At 59.6% G+C, this 15,000-nt stretch overlaps 1 non-coding gene across 1 annotated transcript; it reads right to left on the reverse strand.

The window, feature by feature from the left end:
* Positions 1-3,186: 3,186 nt before the first annotated feature.
* Positions 3,187-3,305, reverse strand: LOC131866988 (5S ribosomal RNA). Its single transcript, XR_009365586.1, has one exon. It is a non-coding gene; the product is annotated as a 5S ribosomal RNA (ribosomal RNA).
* Positions 3,306-15,000: the final 11,695 nt, after the last annotated feature.

The raw sequence follows: 15,000 nt of genomic DNA on the forward strand, positions 1-15,000 counted from the left end.
AGGCAGCGCATCAAAGGTGCGCACCTCGCTGCCCACCACGGTGCGCAACGCCGGTGGGCACCCGGGAGTGCTTCGAAGTGTGCTCCAAGGTGCTGCGTGCACGTTGTCGGAGCCCGGTTTGCCCCGGGTGCGCACCTCGCGTGCACCTTCGTCGGGGTGGGCACCTTGGCTGGGTTTGCCCCGGCTGCGCTCCGAAGCGGGGTTATTGGAGCGCCGCCTCTTTTTTTGTCGGAGCGTTTGGTGGGGTTTCTCGCATTGGCTCTTCCGAGGCCCGGTTGCCACCCTGGCGCGCACGAAGTCGGAAGTAGGGTTAATTGCCCGGGTGCGCACCTTTGCCAGGGTGGGCACCTTACCTGGGCTGCGCACCAGGGCGGGCTCAAGATGGCACGCGCGTTCCGTTTTTTTCACTATCTTTCAAAACGGAAATTTTAAAATCTCCTTTTTTTTTTGCCTTTTCTGGAAATTAGTGAAGGCAGCGCATCAAAGGTGCGCACCTCGCTGCCCACCTTGGTGTGCTCTGAGGTGCGCACCCGGGAGCGCTACGAAGTGTGCTCCAAGGTGCGGCGTGCACGTTGTCGGAGCCCGGTTTGCCCCGGGTGCGCACCTCGCCTGCACCTTGGCCGGGGTGGGCACCTTGGCTGGGTTTGCCCAGGGTGCGCTCCGAAGCGGGGTTACTGGAGCGCCCCCTCTTTTTTTGTCAGAGCGTTTGGTGGGGTTTCTCGCATTGGCTCTTCCCAGGCCCGGTTGTTGGGTGCGCTCCCACCCTGGCGCGCGCGAAGTTGGAAGTTGGGTTAATTGCCCGGGCGCGCACCTTCGCCAGGGTGGGCACCTTGGTGCGCACACCTTGGCTGGGCTGCGCACCAGGGCGGGCTCAAGATGGCACCAGCATTCCCTTTTTCTCACTATCTTTCAAAACGGAAATTTTAAAATCTCGTTTTTTTTTTGCCTTTTATGGAAATTAGTGAAGGCATCGCATCAAAGGTGCGCACCTCGCTGCCCACCTTGGTGTGCTCCGAGGTGCCCACCACGGTGCGCAACGCCGGTGCGAACCCGGGAGCGCCCCGATGTGTGCTCCAAGGTGCGGCGTGCACGAAGTCGGACCCCGGTTTGCCCCGGGTGCGCACCTCGCGTGCACCTTGGTGCGCACACCTTGGCTGGGTTGCGCGGCCTGGTGGGCACCATGGTGCGCACCAAGGAGCGCTCCGAAGTGTGCTCCAAGGTGCGGCGTGCACGAAGTCGGAGCCCGGTTTGCCCCGGGTACGCACCTCGCGTGCACCTTCGCCGGGGTGGGCACCTCGGCTGGGTTGCGCGCCCTGGTGCGCACCAAGGAGCGCTCCGAAGTGTGCTCCAAGGTGCGGCGTGCACGAAGTCGGAGCCCGGTTTGCCCCGGGTGCGCACCTTCGCCGCGGTGCGCACCATGGCGTGCACGAAGTCGGAGCCCGGTTTGCCCCGGGTGCGCACCTCGCGTGCACCTTCGGCGGGGTTGCGCGCCCTGGTGGGCACCATGGTGCGCACCAAGGAGCGCTCCGAAGTGTGCTCCAAGGTGCGGCGTGCACGAAGTCGGAGCCCGGTTTGCCCCGGGTGCGCACCTCGCGTGCACCTTCGGCGGGGTTGCGCGCCCTGGTGGGCACCATGGTGCGCACCAAGGAGCGCTCCGAAGTGTGCTCCAAGGTGCGGCGTGCACGAAGTCGGAGCCCGGTTTGCCCCGGGTGCGCACCTCGCGTGCACCTTCGCCGCGGTGGGCACCATGGCGTGCACGAAGTCGGAGCCCGGTTTGCCCCGGGTGCGCACCTCGCGTGCACCTTCGCCGGGGTGGGCACCTCGGCTGGGTTGCGCGCCCTGGTGCGCACCAAGGAGCGCTCCGAAGTGTGCTCCAAGGTGCGGCGTGCACGAAGTCGGAGCCCGGTTTGCCCCGGGTGCGCACCTCGCGTGCACCTTCGCCAGGGTGGGCACCTCGGTGCGCACACCTTCTCAATGTTTTCTTGCCTTTTCTGGAAATTGGTGAAGGCAGCGCATCAAAGGTGCGCACCTCGGTGTGCTCCGAGGTGCGAACCCGAGAGCGCTCCGAGGTGCCCACGAAGTCGAAAGTCGGGTTAATTGCATTGTTTTCCCCGGGTGCGCTCCGAGGTGCGCAACATCGGCGCGCACCAAGGAGGGCTCCGAAGTGTGCTCCAAGGTGCGCACGATGGCGTGCACCTCTGGTGCGCACGATTCGGAGCTCGGTTTGACCGGGGTGCGCACACCTTGGCTGGGTTGCGCACCTTTTGTGCGCTCCAAGGTGCGCACGAAGTCGGAGCTCGGTTTGCCCCGGGTGCGCACCTTCGCCAGGGTGCGCACCTTGATGCGCACGCCTTGGCTGGGCTGCGCACCTTGGTGGGCGCCATGGTGCGCACCTTTCGTGCGCTCCAAGGTGCGCACGAAGTCGGAGCTCGGTTTGCCCCGGGTGCGCACCTTGGTGGGCGCCATGGTGCACTCCGAGGTGCCCAAGATTGGTGCGCACCAAGGAGCGCTCCGAAGTGCGCTCCAAGGTGCGCGCGAAGTCGAAAGTTGGGTTAATTGTCCGGTTTGCCTCGGGTGCGCACCTTGCGTGCACCTTCGCCAGGGTGGGCGCCTTGGTGCGCACACCTTGGCTGGGCTGCGCACACCTTGGCACCCGCGTTTCCTTCATTTTAAATTTTTTTTTTTTACAATCTCTCAAGTGGGAAATTCTATAATCTCAACTTTTTTTGCCTTTTCAGGAAACTTTTGAATGGAGCGCATCATTGGTGCGCTCCGAAGTGTGCTCCAAAGCTCTCTCCAGCTGCGTGCACCTGCCCCGGCCGCGCACCCGGCCCCGCCCAGCTTCGCTCACCTGTCCCGGGCGTCTGGTGCGGAACCTTAGAGTAAGAAACATCACCGTGCACCTTGGCCAACGTGCGCGACTCGACCGAGCGCGCACTGGCCGAGGTGCACACCGATTTCACCTGGGTGCGCGCGCAGCACCTCGGGCGCACCGGGGTGCGCGCACAACGCCCGGGTTGCACCGTGGCCTGTGTGCTCGGGGCGCCTCGGGTGCGCGCTCGGTGTCGCCCCCGCGCGCGCGGTAGTGCGGGCAGCGCACCCCGGCCCGGCCCGGCCCCGACGAGAACGCAAACGGGCAAAAGGTTTATTCAAATAGCATTGCGACGCCCGGCGAAAAACTAAAAAAGGGTGCAACACCGGGACTTCCCGGGAGGTCACCCATCCCAGTACTACTCCGGCCCAAGCGCGCTTAACTGCGGAGTTCTGATGGGATCCGGTGCACTAACGCTGGTATGATCGCACCCGTTATGAGCTTGTCGCAGTGTGTACTTAGCAAACCGCGACCCACGTGCGAATCCACCCCGGCCACCCACCCCCGTCGAGGTGCACACCCTCCCTCGCGAAGTGCGCCCCGTTCGCCAAGTGTGAGCCCTGCCCGGGTGCGCGCACCTTGCTAGGGCGTCGGGTGTGCACCCGGCCCGGCCTACGTGCGTGCACCTGGAGGGGGCGTCGTGTGCGTGCAGTGTCCCGTCTGCAACGCGGTGCCCACACACCACCTCGGGCGCAACGACCTGCGCTCACATGTGGGCCGAGTGCACCTTGGTGCATGTTCGGGGCGCCTCGGGTGCACGCTCGATCTTGCCCCGGTGCACCAAGGCGCTCGGTTTGCCCCGGGTGCGCACTTGGTGCAAGGTGGGCACCCAAAATAGGGATCAAGCACCAAAACACAAGTTTCGGGATGCAAAATGGGACCCAAGGACCACAAATGCGTTCCAAGACCCATGATGGGTCCACGAGAACAAAAATGTGTTCCGAGACTTAATAAACAAATATTGGGTTTTAGGAGAAGAAACATGCTCTGATGCCCAAAACGAGAATCGACCCCGAAAAGGCCACAGGCCAAAAGTGGGATGCGAGACAAAAAAAAATGGGACCCGAGGACCAAAATTGGGTTCCCAGGTCGAAGACAGGGCAACCGGACAAGAAACGACCTCTAAGGCTCGAAATGAGTCCCGACGACTAAAACTTGACAAGAAGCACCCATCAGGCACCCAACTCGACACCCATGGGATGCCGACCCACCCGGGCTTCCACCTAGCACACCTTGGCACCCACCCACCCTCGCACCCAACCTCGCACCCAACTTAGCACCTTTGAACCCACATTGGCACTCACCCTGACCCTGGCACCTTGGAACCCACATTGGCACTCACCTTGACCCTGGCACCCACCTTTGCACTCACCTTGGGACCCACCCTGGCTCCCACCTCGGCACCCACCCAGACACCCACCTTGGTTCCTTGGCACCCACCTTGGATCCTTGGCACCCACCCCGACACCCACCTTGGCACGCAACTTGGCTACTTGCCACCCACCTTGGCTCCTTGACGCCCACCCCGACAACCACCCCGTGACCTACCCTGGCTAGGGTTGGTGCACACCCACCCTGGTGCCCACCTTGGCACCCACCCTATGACCCACCTTGGCACGCACCTTAGTACCCACCCCGTTACCCACCCTAGGACCCACCCCGTGACCCACCTTGGCCAGGGTGGGTGCACCCACCCTGGTGCCCACCTTGGCACCCACCCATCCTAGCACCCAGCCTGTGACCGGGCTTGGAACCCAACCTTGCACCCGCACCCGTCTTGGCCAGTGTGGGTGCGCACCCATCCTGGCACCCACGTTGTGACACACCCTTTAACCCACGCACCCTAGCACCCACGTTGGCACCCACCTTGGAACCCAACCTAGCAACTTGGCACCCACCCCGTGACCCACCTTGGCATCCACCATAGCAGTCGCCGACTTGGCACCCACCTCGGCACCCACCTTGACACTTGTGGACCCACCTTGCCACTCACCCTAGCATCGACCCATCCTAGCACCCACCCTGGCACCTTTGCACCCTAGCACTCACCCATCCTAGCACCTAACCTGTGACCCACCTTGACACTCACCCTCGCACCCACCTTGGAACCCAACCTAGCACCCACCCACCCTGACACCAACCCTAGCACCTACCCACCCTTGCACCCACCCTGTGACCCATCTTGGCACCCACCCATCCTACCACTCAACCTATCACCCACCTTCTCACCCACCTTGGCATCCACCTTAGCACCCACCCACACTGGCACCTTGGCACCCACCTCGGGCAAGGTGGGTGCACACCCACCCTGGCACCCAATTTAGAACCCACCGAGCATGTTACCCACCTTGGCACCCACATTGCAGCCCACCCTAGTACCCACCCTATGACCCACATTGGCATCCACACCCTAGCACCCAGGCACCTCGACACCCGCCTTGACACCCACCCTAGCACTGAACCTGTGACCCACCTTGGAACTCACCCTAGAACCCACCCACCCTGTGAACCACCTTGGCATCCACCTTAGCACCCACCCACCTTGGCACCCACTCTAGCACTCACCCATCCTAACACCCAACTTGTTACCCACCTTGGCACCCGCCCTCGCGTCCACCTTGAAACCCACCCTAGCACCCACCCACGCAGGAGCCCACCTTGGCACCCAACCTAACACCCACGCATCCTGGCACCCAACTTGTGACCCACCTTGGAACCCACCCTAGTACCCACCTTTGAACCCACTATATCACCAACCCACCTTGGCACCCACCCTATGACCCTCTTTGGAATCCACCCTAGCACGCACCCACCCTGGCACCCACCATGGAGCGCACCCTAGCACCCACCCACCTCGGCACGCACCTCAACACCCACCTTGGTGTGCGCACTGCGCCAACCTCTCAAAGACCCTATGTGGTGCGCTCCAAAGTGTACACCTTTGGTGCGCTCCAAGGTGCGCACCTTTGGTGCACACCGAGGTGCACACCAAAGTGTGCACCGAGGTGAGCACCAAAGTGCACTCCAGGGTGCACACCAAGGCGTGCACCTTTGGTGCGGTCAATGCAAACGAATTCGGAAGTTGGGGTCGATGTCCTAATCGCTGCTGCAGACTACACGTATGAGAATCGGACAAATAGCTTTATATAGGGGAGGTGTTGCGTTTGATGGGTCGACTCCCCTGGTTGTGTGCACTGCACCAACTTCAAAGACCCTGTCTTGTTTAAGAAGTCAAAAGTTGGGGTGGATGTCCTAATCATTGCTGCAGTCTACGCATGTATGAGAATCAGACAAATAGCTTATATAGGGGAGGTGTTGCATTCGGTGGGTTGACTCCCCTGGTTGTGCGCACTGCGCCAACCTCAAAGACCCCGCATAGCAGAAGAAGTCGGAAGTCGGATTTTGGTGAGCACCAAGGCGTGCACCTTTGGTGCGGTCAACGCAGACGAATTCAGAAGTTGGGGTGGATGTCCTAATCGTTGTTGCAGGCTACACATGTATGAGAATCAGACAAATAGCTTATATAGGGGAGGTGTTGGGTTTGATGGGTCAACTCCCTTGGTTGTGCGCATTACGCCAACCTCAAAGACCTTGTTTTCGTTAAGAAGTCAAAAGTTGGGGTCAATGTCCTAATGGCTCCTGCAGGCTACACATGTATGAGAATCGGACAAATAGCTTATATAGGGGAGGTGTTGGGTTTGATGGGTCGACTCCCCTGGTTGTGCGCATTACGTCAACCTCAAAGACCTTGTTTTCGTTAAGAAGTCAAAAGTTGGGGTCGATGTCCTAATTGCTCCTGTAGACTACACATGTATGAGAATCAGACAAATAGCTTATATAGGGGAGGTGTTGGGTTTGATGGGTTGACTCCCCTAGTTGTTCGCATTACACCAACCTCAAAGACCTTGTTTTCGTTTAGAAGCCGAAAGTTGGGGTCGATGTCCTAATTGCTCCTGCAGGCTACGCATGTATGAGAATCAGACAAATAGCTTATATAGGGGAGGTGTTGGGTTTGATGGGTCGACTCCCCTGGTTGTGCGCATTGCGCCAACCTCAAAGACCCTGCATTGCGGATGAAGTCGAAAGTCAGAGTTTGGTGTGCTACAAGGTGTGGTCGAAGGTGCTCACCTAGGTGTGCACCTTTGGAGCACAGGAAAAGTGCCCTCCAAAAGTGCGCACCTTTGGAGTGCACAAAAGTGCCCTCCAAAAGTGCGCACCTTTGGAGCGCAGAAAAGTGCCCTCCAAAAATTGCCCTCCAAAAGTGCGCACCTTTGGAGCGCAGAAAAGTGCCCTCCAAAAGTGCGCACCTTTGGAGCGCAGAAAAGTGCCCTCCAAAAAGTGCCCTCCAAAAGTGCGCACCTTTGGAGCGCAGAAAAGTGCCCTCCAAAAGTGCGCACCTTTGGAGCGCAGAAAAGTGCCCTCCAAAAAGTGCCCTCCAAAAGTGCGCACCTTTGGAGCGCAGAAAAGTGCCCTCCAAAAAGTGCCCTCCAAAAGTGCGCACCTTTGGAGCGCAGAAAAGTGCCCTCCAAAAAGTGCCCTCCAAAAGTGCGCACCTTTGGAGCGCAGAAAAGTGCCCTCCAAAAAGTGCCCTCCAAAAGTGCGCACCTTTGGAGCGCAGAAAAGTGCCCTCCAAAAAGTGCCCTCCAAAAGTGCGCACCTTTGGAGCGCAGAAAAGTGCCCTCCAAAAGTGCGCACCTTTGGAGCGCACAAAAGTGCCCTCCAAAAGTGCGCACTTTTGGTGCGCACCAAGGCGCTGGTTCGGTCGTTGCAGGCGAGTTCGGAAGTTGGGGTCGATGTCCTGAGCGGAGGTGCAAACTACACAGGTGTCGGAATCGGACAAATAGCTTATATAGGGGAGGTGTATGCTTCGATGGGTCGACTCCCCAGGTTGAGCGCACCGCGCCAACCTCAAAGACCCTACGGTATGGATGAAGTCGGAAGTTGGGTCCGATGACCAATTCGATTAGTAGGTATGCTCATGAGGTCGGAATTTGGGTCCGATGACCTGCCATGTGCAGGAAGGCGAATGTTGACACTGTGCGTTGCAAGGTGCACACCAAGGCGCTGGTGCGGTCTTTTTAGTCGAGTTCGGAAGTTGGGGTCGATGTCCTGATCGGAGGTGCAAGCTACACAGGTGTGGGAATCGGACAAATAGCTTATATAGGGGAGGTGTATGCTTCGTTGGGTCGACTCCCCGGGTTGAGCGCACCGCGCCAACCTCAAAGACCCTACGGTATGGATGAAGTCGGAAGTTGGGTCCGATGACCGATTCGATATGTAGGCATACTCGCGAGGTCGGAATTTGGGTCCGATGACCTGCCACGTGCAGGAAGGCGAATGTTGGCACTGTGCGTTGCAAGGTGCGCACCAAGGCGCTGGTTCGGTCGTTGGAGGCGAGTTCGGAAGTTGGGGTCGATGTCTTGATCGGAGGTGCAAACTACACAGGTGTGGGAATCGGACAAATAGCTTATATAGGGGAGGTGTATGCTTCGTTGGGTCGACTCCCCGGGTTGAGCGCACCGCGCCAACCTCAAAGACCCTACGGTATGGATGAAGTCGGAAGTTGGGTCCGATGACCGATTCGATATGTAGGCATACTCGCGAGGTCGGAATTTGGGTCCGATGACCTGCCATGTGCAGGAAGGCGAATGTTGGGACTGTGCGTCGCAAGGTGCGCACCAAGGCGCTGGTGCCGTCGTTGCAGTCGAGTTCGGAAGTTGGGGTCGATGTCCTGGTCAGAGGTGCAAACTACACAGGTGTGGGAATCGGACAAATAGCTTATATAGGGGAGGTGTATGCTTCGATGGGTCGACTCCCTGGGTTGAGCGCACCGCGCCAACCTCAAAGACCCTACAGTATGGATGAAGTCGGAAGTTGGGTCCGATGACCGATTCGATACGTAGGCATATTGGCGAGGTCTGAATTTGTGTCCGATGACCTGCCATGCGCAGGAAGGCGGAATTTGGGTCCGATGACCGAGTTGATGGCGTGCCATGCGCAGAAAGGCGGAATTTGGGTCCGATGACCGAGTTGATGTTGATGGCCCGCCATGCACAGGAAGGCGGAATTTGGGTCCGATGACCGATTTGAAGGCGTGCCATACGCAAAAAGGCGGAGTTTGGGTCCGATGACCGAGTTGATATTGATGGCCCGCCATGCGCAGGAAGGCGGAATTTGGGTCCGATGACCTGACATACGCATGGAGTCCGACTCGGGGGCCGATGTTCGATTCGATGACTTGCATTGTGGGTAAAGTCGGAAGTTGTGGTCTTTGACCCGATTCGATGACCAGACTTCGGCTGCTTGAGAATCGGACAAATAACTTATATAGGGGAGGTAGTGTTCTCGAGCATCCTCCCCCCGTGCCCGTTTATGTCGATTGATGCTGGTGCTCGACTGGTTGGAGCGCTCGGATGCAAAAATCTTGCACCAGGATTTATCGATTGTGATGGACACGGCAAGTCTCCTGATTGCTATGCAGGAGCTCATCGTGAATCTCTATGCGGCCTTGGTATGGACTCGACCTGCGGAATGGTTCGGCAATGGTAGTCGCTCCAACACGTCCTTGCAATGGCCACAGAGGTGATTCGACTAGAGCTCCAGTCTAGCTTTTGGGTTGCTTGGCGGACTGGTATAGCCGCGATCGAGTTCCGGCCATGAACGTTTTAGATAGCTCTTGGGCTTTCTGGGACGGAAGTCGGAAGTTTGGGCTGTTGTCCGATTTGATGACCATTCTTCGGATGTGTGAGAATCGGACAAATAACTTATATAGGGGACTGTGTTGTCTCACGCAGCCCCCTCCGTGCCCCTCTATCTCGACCGATGTTGGTGCTTGAAAGGGTTGGGATCGCTCGGATTTATAAACGTGCACCACCATTTGTCGAGTGTGAGGGACGCGGCAGGTCTCCTAAATGCTATGCGGGCGCTCTCTGAGAATCTCTATCCGGCCTCGACACAGACTAGTCTTGCTGAATGGTTTGGCACTGGTAGTCGATCCAACACGTCGTTGTTGTGGCCGCCTAGGCGATTCGATTCGAGCCCCCGTCTAGCTTTTGGGTTGCTTGGCGGATTTTGCCCTATCCGCAAGTGAGCTCGGTCCCTAAACGTTCGAGAAACCCGATTGCTATGCGCCGACTCTCTTTCTTGCGAGCCTCCATCTAGCTTTTGGGTCTCTACGGAACGGAAGTCGGAATCTGGGACCGTTGTTTGATTCGACGAGGCAGACTACGGTTGTGCGAGAATCGGACAAATAACTTATATAGGGGAGGTGTTGACTGGAGCATTCTCCCCCGTGCCCCTCTAACTCGACCAATGCTGGCGCTCGAACGGTGGTAGCGCTCGGATTTTCATTGAGCGCCAGCATTGGTCGATTTAGAGGGGCATGCGAGATTCCCGAATGCTATGCGAGGGCTCTAACGGAAATGTCTATTGGTTTCGGTATGGATGCAATTGCGAGTGGTTCGGCAAAGGTAGTCGTTCCGATGCGTCCATGTCGTGGCCAAATCGATAATTCGATTTGAGCCCTCGTATAGCATTTGGGTCTCTCGATGTGATTCCGCATTCCAGTCCCTTTGGGCACTGCTTGAGCCGCATCCCAGGGGGTTCCCTTCCCAATAATCTGCCTCGCAACCCGATTGCTATGCGGTGAGGCTCCTCGGCCGCCTCGGAACTATCTGTGTATCAGACGCATCGCGGGATAAGGGGTTGGCAACGGTAGTCGCCCCAAGCGCGTCCGATGCTTGGACCATTCCGAGGCGGCCCTGAAGCCTCTTCCGTCTAGCCGTTGGGTCCTTCTCGCCGCATCCCTCGCCTCGCACCCCGATTGCTATGCGGTGAGGCTCCTCGGCCGCCTCGGAACTATCTGTGTATCGGACGCGTCGCGGGATAAGGGGTTGTCACTGGTAGTCGCCCCAAGCGCGTCCGATGCTTGGACCATTCCGAGGCGGCCCTGAAGCCTCTTCCGTCTAGCCGTTGGGTCCTTCTCGCCGCATCCCTCGCCTCGCACCCCGATTGCTATGCGGTGAGGCTCCTCGGCCGCCTCGGAACTATCTGTGTATCGGACGCGTCGCGGGATAAGGGGTTGTCATTGGTAGTCGCCCCAAGCGCGTCCGATGCTTGGACCATTCCGAGGCGGCCCTGAAGCCTCTTCCGTCTAGCCGTTGGGTCCTTCTCGCCGCATCCCTCGCCTCGCACCCCGATTGCTATGCGGTGAGGCTCCTCGGCCGCCTTGGAACTATCTGTGTATCGGACGCGTCGCGGGATAAGGGGTTGTCACTGGTAGTCGCCCCAAGCGCGTCCGATGCTTAGACCATTCCGAGGCGGACCCGAAGCCTCTTCCGTCTAGCCGTTGGGTCCTTCTCGCCGCATCCTTCGCCTCGCACCCCGATTGCTATGCGGTGAGGCTCCTCGGCCGCCTCGGAACTATCTGTGTATCGGACGCGTCGCGGGATAAGGGGTTGTCACTGGTAGTCGCCCCAAGCGCGTCCGATGCTTGGACCATTCCGAGGCGGACCCGAAGCCTCTTCCGTCTAGCCGTTGGGTCCTTCTCGCCGCATCCCTCGCCTCGCACCCCGATTGCTATGCGGTGAGGCTCCTCGGCCGCCTTGGAACTATCTGTGTATCGGACGCGTCGCGGGATAAGGGGTTGTCACTGGTAGTCGCCCCAAGCGCGTCCGATGCTTGGACCATTCCGAGGCGGACCCGAAGCCTCTTCCGTCTAGCCGTTGGGTCCTTCTCGCCGCATCCCTCGCCTCGCACCCCGATTGCTATGCGGTGAGGCTCCTCGGCCGCCTTGGAACTATCTGTGTATCGGACGCGTCGCGGGATAAGGGGTTGTCACTGGTAGTCGCCCCAAGCGCGTCCGATGCTTGGACCATTCCGAGGCGGACCCGAAGCCTCTTCCGTCTAGCCGTTGGGTCCTTCTCGCCGCATCCCTCGCCTCGCACCCCGATTGCTATGCGGTGAGGCTCCTCGGCCGCCTTGGAACTATCTGTGTATCGGACGCGTCGCGGGATAAGTGGTTGTCACTGGTAGTCGCCCCAAGCGCGTCCGATGCTTGGACCATTCCGAGGCGGCCCCGAAGCCTCTTCCGTGTAGCCGTTGGGTCCTTCTCGCCGCATCCCTCGCCTCGCACCCCGATTGCTATGCGGTGAGGCTCCTCGGCCGCCTTGGAACTATCTGTGTATCGGACGCGTCGCGGGATAAGGGGTTGTCACTGGTAGTCGCCCCAAGCGCGTCCGATGCTTGGACCATTCCGAGGCGGCCCCGAAGCCTCTTCCGTGTAGCCGTTGGGTCCTTCTCGCCGCATCCCTCGCCTCGCACCCCGATTGCTATGCGGTGAGGCTCCTCGGCCGCCTTGGAACTATCTGTGTATCGGACGCGTCGCGGGATAAGGGGTTGTCACTGGTAGTCGCCCCAAGCGCGTCCGATGCTTGGACCATTCCGAGGCGGACCTGAAGCCTCTTCCCTCTAGCCGTTGGGGCTTTCTCGCCGCATCCCTCGCCTCGCACCCTGATTGCTATGCTGTGAGGCTCCTCGGCCGCCTTGGAACTATCTGTGTATCGGACGCATCGCGGGATAAGGGGTTGGCAGTGGTAGTCGCCCCAAGCGCATCCGATGCTTGGACCATTCCGAGGCGGCCCTGCAGCCTCTTCCGTCTAGCCGTTGGGGCCATCTCGCCGCATCCCCCACCTCGCACCACGATTGCTATGCGGTGAGGCTCCTTGGCCGCCTCGGAACTATCTGTGTATCGGACGCATCGCGGGATAAGGGGTTGTCACTGGTAGTCGCCCCAAGCGCGTCCGATGCTTGGACTATTCCGAGGCGGCCCTGCAGCCTCTTCCGTCTAGCCGTTGGGGCCATCTCGCTGCATCCCCCACCTCCTCGGCCGCCTCGGAACTATCTGTGTATCGGACGCATCGCGGGATAAGGGGTTGGCAGTGGTAGTCGCCCCAAGCGCGTCCGATGCTTGGACTATTCCGAGGCAGCCCTGCAGCCTCTTCCGTCTAGCCTTTGGGGCCATCTCGCCGCATCCCTCGCCTCGCACCCCGATTGCTATGCGGTGAGGCTCCTCGGCCGCCTGGGAACTATCTTCGTATCGGACGCATCGCGGGATAAGGGGTTGTCACTGGTAGTCGCCCCAAGCGCGTCCGATGCTTGGACTATTCCGAGGCGGCCCTGTGGCCTCTTCCGTCTAGCCGTTGGGGCCATCTCGCCGCATCCCCCACCTCGCACCCCGATTGCTATGCGGTGAGGCTCTTCGGCCGCCTTGGAACTATCTTCGTATCGGACGCATTGCGGGATAAGGGGTTGTCACTGGTAGTGGCCCCAAGCGCGTCCGATGCTTGGACTATTCCGAGGCGGCCCTGCAGCCTCTTCCGTCTAGCCGTTGGGGCCATCTCGCCGCATCCCCCACCTCGCACCCCGATTGCTATGCGGTGAGGCTCCTCGGCCGCCTTGGAACTATCTTCGTATCGGACGCATCGCGGGATAAGGGGTTGTCACTGGTAGTCGCCCCAAGCGCGTCCGATGCTTGGACTATTCCGACGCGGCCCTGTGGCCTCTTCCGTCTAGCCGTTGGGGCCATCTCGCCGCATCCCCCACCTCGCACCCCGATTGCTATGCGGTGAGGCTCCTCGGCCGCCTTGGAACCATCTTCGTATCGGACGCATCGCGGGATAGGGGGCTGTCACTGGTAGTCGCCCCAAGCGTGTCCGATGCTTGGACCATTCCTAGGCGGCCCTGAAGCCTCTTCCGTCTAGCCGTTGGGGCCTTCCCGCCCCATCCCTCGCCTCGCACCCCCGATTGCTATGCGGTGAGGCTCCTCGGCCGCCTTGGAACCATCTGTGTATCGGACGCATCGCGGGATAAGGGGTTGGCACTGGCAGTCGCCCCAAGCGCGTCCGATGCTTGGACCATTCCGAGGTGGCCCTGAAGCCTCTTCCGTCTAGCCGTTGGGGCCTTCCCGCCCCATCCCTCGCCTCGCACCCCGATTGATATGCGGTGAGGCTCCTCGGCCGCCTTGGAACTATCTGTGTATCGGACGCATCGCGGGATAAGGGGTTGGCACTGGTAGTCGTCCCAATCGCATCCGATGCTTGGACCATTCCGAGGCGGCCCTGCAGCCTCTTCCGTTTAGCCGTCGGGGCCTTCCCGCCGCATCCCTCGCCTCGCATCCCGATTCCTATGCGGTGAGTCTTCTCGGCCGCCGCGGAACTATACCTGTTATTGCTACTGCATCCTTCGGCTGGTAACCTCCTCTGCCGCCTTGGAACGTTCTCTTTGTCGGACGCGTCGCGGGATAAGGGGTTGGCACTGGTAGTCGCCCCAAGCGCGCCCGATGCATAGACCGCTCCGAGTCGACCTTGCTTTCAGCCTCTCACATGCATAGACCTCTCTGAGTCGACCCTGCAGCCTCTCACGTTTAGCCTTTGGAATCTCGCCTCACAACATGATTGCTATCCTTGATGCATCCCTTGCCTCGAGCCCTGATTGCTTTCTTGGCTGCATCCCTCCTCTCCTCACAGCCCGGTTGTCATCACTGCTTCATCCGTCGCTTCATGCATTCTGGCTGCTGGGCCCTTCCCACCGCACACCTCGATTGCTATCTCTTCTGCATCACACACCCCGATTGCTATCTCTGCTACATCCCTCGGCTCTCACTTCTGCATCCTTCGCCTCACACCTCGATTGCTATCAATGCTGCATCCGTAACCTCACACCCCGATTGCTATGCGGGGAGGCTCCTTGGCCGCCTTGGAAATTTCTGTGTGTCGGACGCACCGCGGGATAAGGGGTTGGCACTGGTAGTCGCCCCAAGTGCGCCCGATTCTTAGACCGCTTCGAGGTGACCTCGTAGCCTCTTTCGTCCAGGCTTCCTGCCTTCAACGCCCTTTTTACACCTCGATTGCTATGCGCGGGCTCGTTGGCGTCTATCACCTCTCTGCGAAGAGTGGCACGATGATTGTTGGGGTAAATCGTAGCAGTCCGATCTCTGGCCTTGGGCCATTGTGAGGGCTGATCGATTTCCTGTGCGCATCTCGTGTTCGCCCAGTAACAGACTCGACGACTTGTAATCGGTCTTGTTCCCGATTGTTCCTGGAGGTAGTCTTCGGAACTCTTGGATTTGA

Source organism: Cryptomeria japonica, unplaced genomic scaffold (assembly GCF_030272615.1).
Source record: "Cryptomeria japonica unplaced genomic scaffold, Sugi_1.0 HiC_scaffold_161, whole genome shotgun sequence".
NCBI classification, from domain to species: Eukaryota; Viridiplantae; Streptophyta; class Pinopsida; order Cupressales; family Cupressaceae; genus Cryptomeria; species Cryptomeria japonica.